This window comes from Glycine soja, chromosome 1 (genome assembly GCF_004193775.1).
Source record: "Glycine soja cultivar W05 chromosome 1, ASM419377v2, whole genome shotgun sequence".
NCBI classification, from domain to species: Eukaryota; Viridiplantae; Streptophyta; class Magnoliopsida; order Fabales; family Fabaceae; genus Glycine; species Glycine soja.
Window position 1 is genome coordinate 17,939,284 of NC_041002.1, and position 10,758 is coordinate 17,950,041.

The 10,758-nt window shown below is 37.2% G+C and overlaps 1 pseudogene; it reads right to left on the bottom strand.

Annotated features, from left to right (window-relative positions):
• Positions 1-230: 230 nt before the first annotated feature.
• LOC114404808 lies at positions 231-825 on the bottom strand (annotated as a pseudogene).
• Positions 826-10,758: the final 9,933 nt, after the last annotated feature.

Consider the following 10,758-nt stretch of genomic DNA (forward strand, 5'->3'; position numbering starts at 1 on the left):
AACATCGTCTAATGGAATTTTCTATTTATATATTTGATTTTGCTAGATTCATTTACATAAGTCATACAATTGTTTTTTGTAATGTTTATTAATCTGTGTTGTTTCTTGCAGGAAGTAGCTGCAGAGGTGGTTCAAAAGTTGCAACCACGTGAAGCATCAGTTTTTTTTATTAAGGTGAAATCTGAACATCCTTGAAGTATTTATCCCATTTTATAGTGTTATACATAGGATGTGCAAACAAATCAATCAAATTTCAAATACACACTATACAGAATCAACATTTATATATACATGCCTCACTGCATCATAATTCTGAATTCTTCAAAGCTTAGGACACCATCCCCATTCAAATCAAACTATTTGATCATAGATTTGCACTCATCAATGGATTTGGACTCACCCATCTTCTTAAGCATCTTTTTCAACCTCTTAGGGGTTATAAACCCACAGCTTTCAGTGTCATACATCTCAAAAGCTACCTTCAAGTCATTCAACTTCTACTCCTCTCCCCCAGCTTCCATGAGAGCAATGAAATCCTCCAAACTCAGCAACCCATCTCCATCAGAATCCAATGTCGCAATTGCCATCTCAGCTTCCTTCATTGGAAGCTCACCACCCATCATTCCGAGCCCATGCTTCAGCTCTGAAGGCGAAACCTTTCCATCACCATCTTCGTCAAAGTATCTTAGAACATCCTCGAAGCCAACTTGCTTCCCCATGTTATAGTGCAACGAACCTCAAATCAACTAGAAGTCCTTGATACAAGTGATTTGACACTTGAGTTCCTAACTAAAATCTGAGATTCGATTCTTAAGCTTAGGAACAGAATTGCGATTAAAGATATCACTTTATCTCAAAATAGGCCGACCAGAGGAGTAATTGAGTATCAAATAGAAGGATTAGATATCTCTTGATTATGACAAAACCTCACACAAAAGTCCTTGCTACAAACACTAAAAGGGTGTAGTATAAGTAACAAAAAAACACGGTGGAGCGTCTAAAGTTTGGAGTTAATAATGAAATGGCAGAGGATATCACTTTACTCAAAAAATGGACTGACTCAATGAATATCAAATAAAAACCTCAAATTTTTTTTATTACACAAAAAAAGTAGAACCTCAAATCAAAGTTGTTGCCACAAACACTTGTGTTGGAACAACTAAAGTGTAGTAGTATAAGTAACAAATTGTAACTTTGTATGAAAATTGAAATTTGAGATGTACTATATGTTGTGGTTTTGGGCTATGGTATGAAACATGAGATTTTGTGAGTGGGTCTATATATAAATTGTAGACTCTGTTAATGAGGGTTAACTTCAACTAGTAGGATCAAATTTTATCTACTTAAGCCCAGCTTGAATAAACTTTTTAACTAGCATTTATAAGATAAGAAAATAAAGAGGTTCAATGAATTAAACTTCTCCCATTAATTGTTTAGAAGCTCCCTAATCTAATTTGTCCAGAAGCTAGGTGCACAAGTTCATTTTCACTTAACGGGGAAATTTGATTCATTTTACCTACTATATTTTTTTTCTCCTATAAGTGTTTGTTTAGAAATTTATGTAAATGAGGCCCATTGGTATGTCATCTGTAACTTTAAGTAACATTTGAAATGGCTTGTGTTATGTCATGAACTTGGAATGCAGCAACTTTTCTCCCCATAAATTTTCCTGTACCTAAGTCCCAAAAAAGAAAAAAAATGTTGGCTCTGGTGTAAGCCAAAACTGCCAAGTTGTTTATGTAATCATTGTTCTTGATCAATTTGTATCAAATTAATGCTGCAATACTTCATTGACAGTTTTAAATAAGCACATGTTAGCTGGAAGTTGATGGTTGGTTTGATATTCACCTTTTGAGCTGCAAGTAATCTACTTTCCAGCTTTCTTAATAGCTACATCTCTATCAGTCACTAAGGAAATAGGTTCTTTGTGCAATACTTATAGCTCCTCTTTCACACCTATTAAATCTGAAACAACTGTTGTATATCTTAATCATGAATAGAAACAAGAATTATCGTCTTACAACTCTCTTTGCCTGCCACATGAATAACTAACACTTTTAATAGCCAACAAGTAGTTTGACATACTTTGGTTGAGAAAAAGCTGAATTAGTTTGTTGTACTTGAACTTGGTTTGGCTTTGAGTTCTTCTAATGCCATTACTCATTATATCAACTACAGGTGAAGATGAATTAGTTTGTTGTAGTTGAACTTGGTTTGTCCATTGGTGTTGTTGTGGAAGTTGTTTCATTAGATAAAGTCCAGGTAAAGCACATTGTTACTACTTGTTATATATACATGTATATGTGTAAAGCATGTATTGAAACTTGTATTAAAACAGTACAACCAAATACCACTGCCAGCTATGTGTTAAAGTCCTAGAAGCTTCAAGCTGACAGAGAGTTGAGAAGTTTGGATAATCTCACTTGAAGCTGTGAGTTTTGATTGATAATTTTTACATTCGTTCAAGCTTCCTTACTTAAGAATGTCTCTGAAATTGCTAGTTTTTTTTACCATATATCGATCTGAAGTTTCTTCTTAAATGTATGTTTTTATGAAAATTTGTTAAGGTGTTAATTACAAGGATTAAGCCATATATAGTTTAAGTGTAAGGTTCTAAGGTCAGAGTATTATTTGGAAACAATAATTGTTTTCTCAGGACTGCCTTTTAAATAGTGTAGTACCCTATACCTAGCCTAGACATGAAATTGTTAGAAATTGTTAGGAAGAATATACTTACCTTTATTCATAGTTTCTTTATAACTTAGTTGTTTTCCCTATCATCCACATACACATTAGTTTGAGCCTCTTTAACCCACAACTTAATTTCCAGAATGGTATATGGAACCAAAACCCCAACAAGTGAGTCCAGTCGAGTTTGTTAGGCACTCCTATATATGTTGCAGCCCCCAAACTCCTACGTGCCTAAGGCATTTGGTCATAAAACAACTCCTTTTGGTCTTCCCAAGCCTGCACACAACACAGGCCATAGCTCAAGTCCAATGAGTCATGTGGTACTAAACTACTTGAGTAATCCTCAAGGGTAATCCTCTGGTCATGCTCTTCTGCCATGGCAATGACTTCAGGTAATTGAGTGGTGGATTCCCTTGATGATGGTGAATCAGGTGATAATAAGTCAGAGAAATGAGTCTCTTCCTCAAGAATGGATGCAACTGTTCTGTCTTGCAGAAGTTTCCTTCTCCTCTCTGCCCTGTTCCTTCGCAATGTAGCTTCAATTTCTAAGTCTAGAGGAACTAAATTGCATGTGGGAGATCTATTCATATACAATACTAACAAAACAGCGGTTACCCAGTTCAATAAGAGAAGACAAATATGAATTAAGAACAAATATTCACAAAAACAATCAAATAATAACAAATAAAGAATAGACAACTAAAAATGAACTAACTTTCAAAATAAAAAGAAGTTCCCCGGCAACGGCGCCAAAAACTTGTTTGCTTCTGGCAAGTGCATCGGATCGCACAAGTAGTATAAAACGGTAAGAACCGAGTATCAAACTCTCGTGGAACTTGTGTTATTTGGTAAGCTATTTCAGCAAATAGGTGTCTGGTGTGTAAAGATAAGTGTGAATATCAATAGGTGTGTAAACTATCTGTGCAAAAAGGAAAATCACACGAGAGAAATGATGTGTAAAAACAAGTAGAAAACACGTTGGCCTTCCTAATAGGTGCCTGATGCTAAAAAGATATTCTCTATCTAACAATGCTCCTGTGTTCCTATGGTGTCTCCTGAGATACTAAACCTCGATTCCTCATGATAGTTTAGCCTAATCCTGATCAAGCATCATCCGCAGATTCCTCTTGTTGGACTAAACTCAACCAGGACCGCGTTAAGACATACATACACAACTAAATTATCGCACCCCGATTCCTTGTGATAGTACGACAACTTAGCCCTGTACTATCAAGGACTTTAGAATCAGACCAGTTTCCACTGTTGAATGACCCTAACAAAGCATGCATCTACGTAATCAAGGTAAAGGCATACTGGAGTGAAAAGTAGATAGCATAGAGAACACACAAAACATCATTAAATAGATAGAAATATATTTACATCAGGTACCTACAGGGAAGATCCAACAGAGGATTTAGCTTTCCATAACCAGGAAGCCTTCTTTACAACAAAGAGAAGAACAAGATGAAAGATTGCAAAAATACAAGTGGTGAGGATGTCTCCTTCACCTCTAGGATCTCACAATCACTCACAAACTCATCTCAAGCTCTCAGAACGGCTCCTGCTTCAGGCTCTAGTCTCTGCAGATCTTCACACAGCAAAATCTCTCAAAACTCTCTGGAACTTGGACCTTTCTCTCTCTAGAATCTCTAGACATGCAAAGCTCTGAATCCCAGCCCAAACTCCCTTCACAAAATCTGATTTTAGGCTTAAATAAGTGGCTTTGTTCGTGCTCGCGCACTTAGCAAGATTATGATCCGCTTAGCGCACATTAGTGAATTTTCGCTTAGCGCTCTTTTCTTGCTCAGCAGATGGGCTGAAGCAATGTGCTTGATGAGATTAAGCGGTGTGCTCAGTGAACCTGTACAGCTCATCTTCTTCCAGATTCTTCCTTGCGCTTAGCCAATGAGTGTTGCGCTTAGCGGACGCTCGCTAAACCAGTGGATTGGCTTAGCGAGAAGGTGAAAAATAACACTTTTCAAAGCTTGCCTAATTAACCTGAAATTGAGAGAAAATGATTATTAAACACACAAAATGGAAGTACTAAGTATTTATTACCTATACTTAACAGAAAATACTTATAACATTGCAAAATAACCATAAACTAGGGAAGTTTAATACAATTTACACAGGTTTTATACACAAAAGTTAGTCGTATTCATCGACTAACTCCCCCAAATTTACATTTTTGTTTGTCCTCATGCAAAAAGAGAACAGTTCACTTGTCCTCAAGAGATAATAACATGCAGTGATCTTGTACAAAGGTGTATGCAACAAAAGTTACTGATTTCATGATAAGAGAATGAAGTAAAATGCCTTCATCACTTGTCTTTCACAAGGTATGTAGTTATCCAAAGAGAAGAATAAAATGTAACCTGAACAATTAGATGGAGTTAGGCATAAGACAGATATCAAGGAAAGTAGCTTAAACCACAGTCTCACGGCTACTATTTCACTCGAGCACAAGTGTTTAAGCTATTCATTAATAACAACTAACAAGAGATCCAATCTTTGCACTTCATCTCATGCCATAAAGTCAAAAATGTATAAACAGAACCAGAAGGACTTTCTCAAGCTTGTAGTGAGGCTTGGCTACAAAAATTCACTGGTATTTCTAGGATTCAAAGGCTTAGATTCTAAGAGAGCACAAATCCTAGACTTATCCTAATGGTCTTTTTAATACAATTGGCTTGCTCACTAGCTTTTCACTTTCATTTGCTTTTGACCTTGTTACATCAACACACTTTTTTTTAACAGACAACTTATGTGTTGTGTGTGCTGATGCATCCTAATTAGTTCCACTCCCCCAAATTTGGGGTAAATTTGCCTTGAACCATATGCTCTCCTAGAATCTAAACAAGGTATCTAGAGATAATTATTTAAGTTCAGGGTTCAAATTTTTTACAATATCATTCAGCTCAAAAAGGGTGCAAAGGATATAATTATCATTCAATGTAAGCTTTTTGGTCAAAAGGCTTGTGTATGTACAATCATGGGCTTCATCATGTCCTCATTTATACATTTCATTCTAAAATTCAGAGATTGATGCAAAGATTATTACTCACAGCTAGTCGTTCACTCACAATTTAAGTTCACACTCTCACCGGTTTTGGTTCAAGCTTTTATTTCTCAATCAATCTGTCTACTGACTAACAATTCTAAAAGCAAGTTGACATTCTTATTCTTTCTTTGTCTAACATACACTTGTTCAAACTCATGAAAAGGAACACAAACTCCATCACAATCATGCATTCAGTTCAAAATAAAAGCATACAACCATTTTCATAAGTCAATAATAGTGCTTCACTCCCATATCATTAAAAACCAGGTTAAACTGTTCAAAATGCTTCAGAATATGCAAACCAACTATCCAAAAATAAAACTAGCAGTGTATATAAACATAAAAGAAATATTGTACTGAAACTATAATCATAATAATAATAAACCAAAAAGCAAAAAGTGTCATCAAAAATCAAAATTCCTGTGACTGGTCCTGGGTGTCCTGTGTCTGAACATCCTCCTCATCTATCAGATGCAATACTAGAGTAGCTGGAGGAGAAGTGTCCATAGCCAGGACCGGTGTAGTCAAGTCCTCTGGCATCTCTAGAATAGGAGTGGAGGGGTCTGCTGCAGGCTGAGGTGAGGGTATGTCCTCCCCTTGTGCAGAAGGCTCTAAAGTAGCCTCAAGGGATCGCTCAAGTGTGGCAGCAGCTACCTGTCTCATATGTGTCTCCTTAGCCTCTTCTCCTATAACAAATGGCTCTGGGATGGTGGCCTCAGACGACTCATCCTCCACATGCTGAGGTACCTGGGCTGTGGGACCTTCATCTTCCCTGTGAAGAGAAGGTTGGGTCCCGGGCCAGACTACCATCTCCCTGAACTGCTCAACTGAAGGAATAGATCCTGGAGGTGCCACCACCTATAAACTCTATAATAAAATGATTTGTCCCTAATGAATGCTCTGAAGCATGGCTTCAAAGCGCTGAGAATTTGTCTGAGCTGGGATACAAGGAGCTGCTGAAGTGGATGCTGGAGTAGAAGCTGCAGAAGTAGAAGGAAGCCCAGCTGGCCTTGCCCTCACCCTCCTAGCCCCTCAGATAGAAACTGTTAGATCCTCGGGGTTCCAACAGTTCTTCCTGATGTAGGCCAAGTTAATGACCAGGCTCAAGCGCTCAAAAGTGAGGTTATCAGAGACAACCCCTGTGGCTCTACATAATGCGATGATTAGAGCAGGGAACCCAAGTCTAGAAGTGTTAGACTGGGCTATAGAGGTCATCTGGCTAGAGATCAGTGCTCCTATGTTCATATCCAAGCAAGAGACTAGGCCAAAGATCAGCCTAGCTCTATCCACTGTCAATTCAGAAGTATGTGATGTAGGGGCCAAGTTGGAGTATGAGAGGACACTCCACACCTGAGCTAGTGTAGTCATATCCTTCCTAAGAATCTTACCAGGATGGCCCTCTGAGTTCAAGATGAACCCTCGGCCAGGTATGCATAAGAACATCACCTAAATGAAGATGCTCTTGATACCACATGATGTGCTCCATGTGGAGCTTATAGGCCTTGGATCTTATTCTTCAATAGAGTCCTTTGCTTCTTGAAGTTTAATGGAAGCGGAATGGAGAAGGAAGAAAGATGATTGGAGACACCACTTCAAGGAGAAGATGAGTCAAGAAGAAGCTTAGCACCATAAGCAGCCATTGATAAGAGCTTGAAGGTACAAGAAGAAGAGTGGAGGGAGAGGGAGAGAAGGAGCACGAAATTTTGTGCCTCAAATGAGATCTGAACTTTGAAGTGTAATTCTCAAATGATCAAAGTTCAAAAAATGCACACACATGGCCTTTATTTATAGTCTAAGTGTCACACAAAATTGGAGGGAAATTTGAATTTCTATTCAAATTTCACTTGAATTTGAAATTGAATTTGTGGAGCCAAAATTTAACTAACTATGATTAGTGAATTTTAGTTATGGTTCAGACCACTAATCCAAGATCAAGTCCAAGATTCTCCACTAAGTGTGCTTAGGTGTCATGAGGCATGTAAAGCATGAATGACATGCACAAAGTGTGACTATATGATGTGGCAATGCGGTGTAGCAAACAAATGCTCACCTCTCCCTCTAAAATTGAATTGGATTGGGCTTCTCCCAATTCAATTAAATTTATTTCCCAACACACACATCAAATATTCACTTAATGCATGTGAAATTACAAAACTACCCCTAATACAAAAACTAGTCTAGGTGCTTTAAAATACAAGGGCTGAAAAATCCTACATTTCTAGGATACCCTACCTACATTATGGAGCCCTAAATACAAGGCCCAAAAATAATGAAACCTTAATCTAATTTTTACAAAGATATGTGGGCTCATACGTAGCCCATGGGCCCGAAATCTATCCTAAGGCTCATTGCATCTCTGGCCCAATCTTCTTAGAGTGTTCTATCCAATGCCCTTGGGGGGTAGGATTGCATTACTAAGGTACCCAACCCTAAGGTCCTGTGTGAATAAGAGGCTAAGAGAAACCTACCCTTAGCCTAAACTAGAAAATCCTATTCTAGCATGCCTTCAGAAATACATGCACACACTAACAAAGTGTAAACCACACAAAAAGTAGAGTCAAAGAAAGACACAACCTGATCAATCATATGCAAGATCCTTGCTTGAATGAATGAGTGCCTTCTTGAACTCAAGAGAAATTCACAACTCACTTTTTACAATATGATATTCATAATCCAAGATTAGAAGTTGTGAGTCACAGTGTATCTAAGTACTTTTTCTTCTCACTTTATTACTTACTTTAGCTAATATAGTTTCGCACTTTTTGCACTTGCACACTAAAGTGAGAACACAAGGTGACTATTTATAGAGAAAACAGTTATAACTGCCTGTAATTGATTAAATATACAATGTAATCGCTTATTTTGAAGAAGTAATCAATTATATTATCATTTCAATCAATTAAAGAGTTCTTCCCAAAAACTAGAAAAGTTTCAAGAATAGTGTAATCGATTAGATTCTTGATGTAATCAATTAAAGTATTTTGGATCACTTTTGAAACACTTTTAAGAGAGAAGTAATCCATTATGATCACCTGATAATCGATTAAAGTAGAGACTCTTGAAAAACCAATCATTCTCCAACTAAATTTTGTAATCAATTATGATTACCTTGTAAGTGATACGAGAAACTTCTTTGCAATCTACAAACACTTGTGTACTAGATTACGATCAACCTGTAATCAATTAAAACAGAGAGTTGTAAACACAAAAGAAATTTTCTAACTTTAGAACCTTTCTTCTTACTCCTACATGATGATGCATGATGCATATATGAAAAAATAGAGACTAAGATGCAATGCACAATACAACAATCAATACAAATGTCACTCAAGAGAGTTGGACCTGTAAAAGACAAAACTTATTCAAGCTTCTTCAAGCTTCAAGGCTAAGTCTTCATGTTGCTCCCCTTATCTCTAACACCTCTATCATTGATTTTCTAACCAACATCTATTTGGATTTGTTATTTTGTAACCAACATCTATTTGCATTTGTTATTTTGTGTGCAAGTGTTATGGCTGTTTCCAATGCTTTTTTAGGACAAAATTGATCTTCAACTCTGACTTAGATATTGTCAAAAGCTCCTTCTTCCATGGCTTATTCCCTAGTCGATGGCGCCTCCTCTCACCTCTTCTCCTTTATCTTCTGCTGCATCTCCATGGTGGAAAATCACCATTGAAGCTTAAAGATCCTACCTCCATAGAAGCTTCTCCAGCAAGCTTCCATCAAGTGGTAATCAGAGCACAAGAGCTTCAAGTAGGTGCTCTTTAAACCTCCATTAATTTTTAGCTTTACCTTCACCTCCATTGTTGTTTCTTCATTTTTCTCCACGTATCTCCTCACATGTCTTGTGCTAAATGTTGTTAACATGATTCTTTAGAATTTCCACTGATTAAACTTGCTACAGAAGCCAGATGTAATTTTCTATGTGTTGCAACCTGCCCTCCGGCGGGGGCGCGAAAAGGTCTCTTGGATGGGCCAAGGGTGCATCTTCCATCGAAGGAAAACACATGGAGTCACCACCAACGTTTATTCTAGGAAATCGTCGGAAAAACCAAAGAATGGAAAAGGTCGAAGGTCTGCGTATTTTGAAAATGAGGGTTTGGGAGTTGTTTACGCACGGGGAAGGTATTAGCACCCCACGCGCCCGTCACAAGGGACGGTAGCCTCTAATCGAGTGTGCAAATCATGACTTCAAAACTATGTATTTTCCCTTCTAATGTTATCTTTTCCCTTTTTATGTTTTTTTACTTTTTTGGGGTCGACAAGGGTGTTTCCCTCGCTCCTACGTATTCTTCAATTGCGATGAGGAAATTAGACCTATGTAGTACTTTAAGTCTGAAATTTGTTGTTGGTTAAATTGTTTTTATCTTTTTTTTGAAAGATTCATTTTAACCGAACAAAAGTCATTTAAGGCATTGGACCTCGAAATGATCTTTTGATTTTTGAAAAGAGGAGAGAGTCGTTAAGGCATTGGACCTTGAAACGACCTTTTGGTTTTTGAAAGGAGAGAATCGTTAACGCGTTGGACCATGAAACGACCTCTTGATTTTTAAAAAGGAGAGAATCGTTAAGGCATTGGACCTTGAAACAACCTCTTGATTTTTTTTTATGAAATGAAGAAATTTATGAGTTGGTTTTATTTGGATTTTTTGCTTATTAATCTTCAATCCTTTTTTAAGATAACTTGCGGCGTTAGCGACCGGTCAAAACTTATTTTACATTGATGAAAAGAGTTTACGACACAAATAATCGGTCAAAACTTATTTAAACAATGATTAAGTGAGATTACAATACAAACGATTAGTTGAAATTCATTTAAACAGTGATTAAACGAGATTACAATATGAACGATCGGTCGAAACTCGCTTTAACCAAAGAAAAAGGTCACCAATGATCGAAGAAGGAGATGAAGATGCACAAAGAATAAAGGGGACCCCTAAGGGTCCATAAATCAAATTCAAATCCTTAAAAGCAAACACTAATCGGATGAAGAACAAGGAATGAAT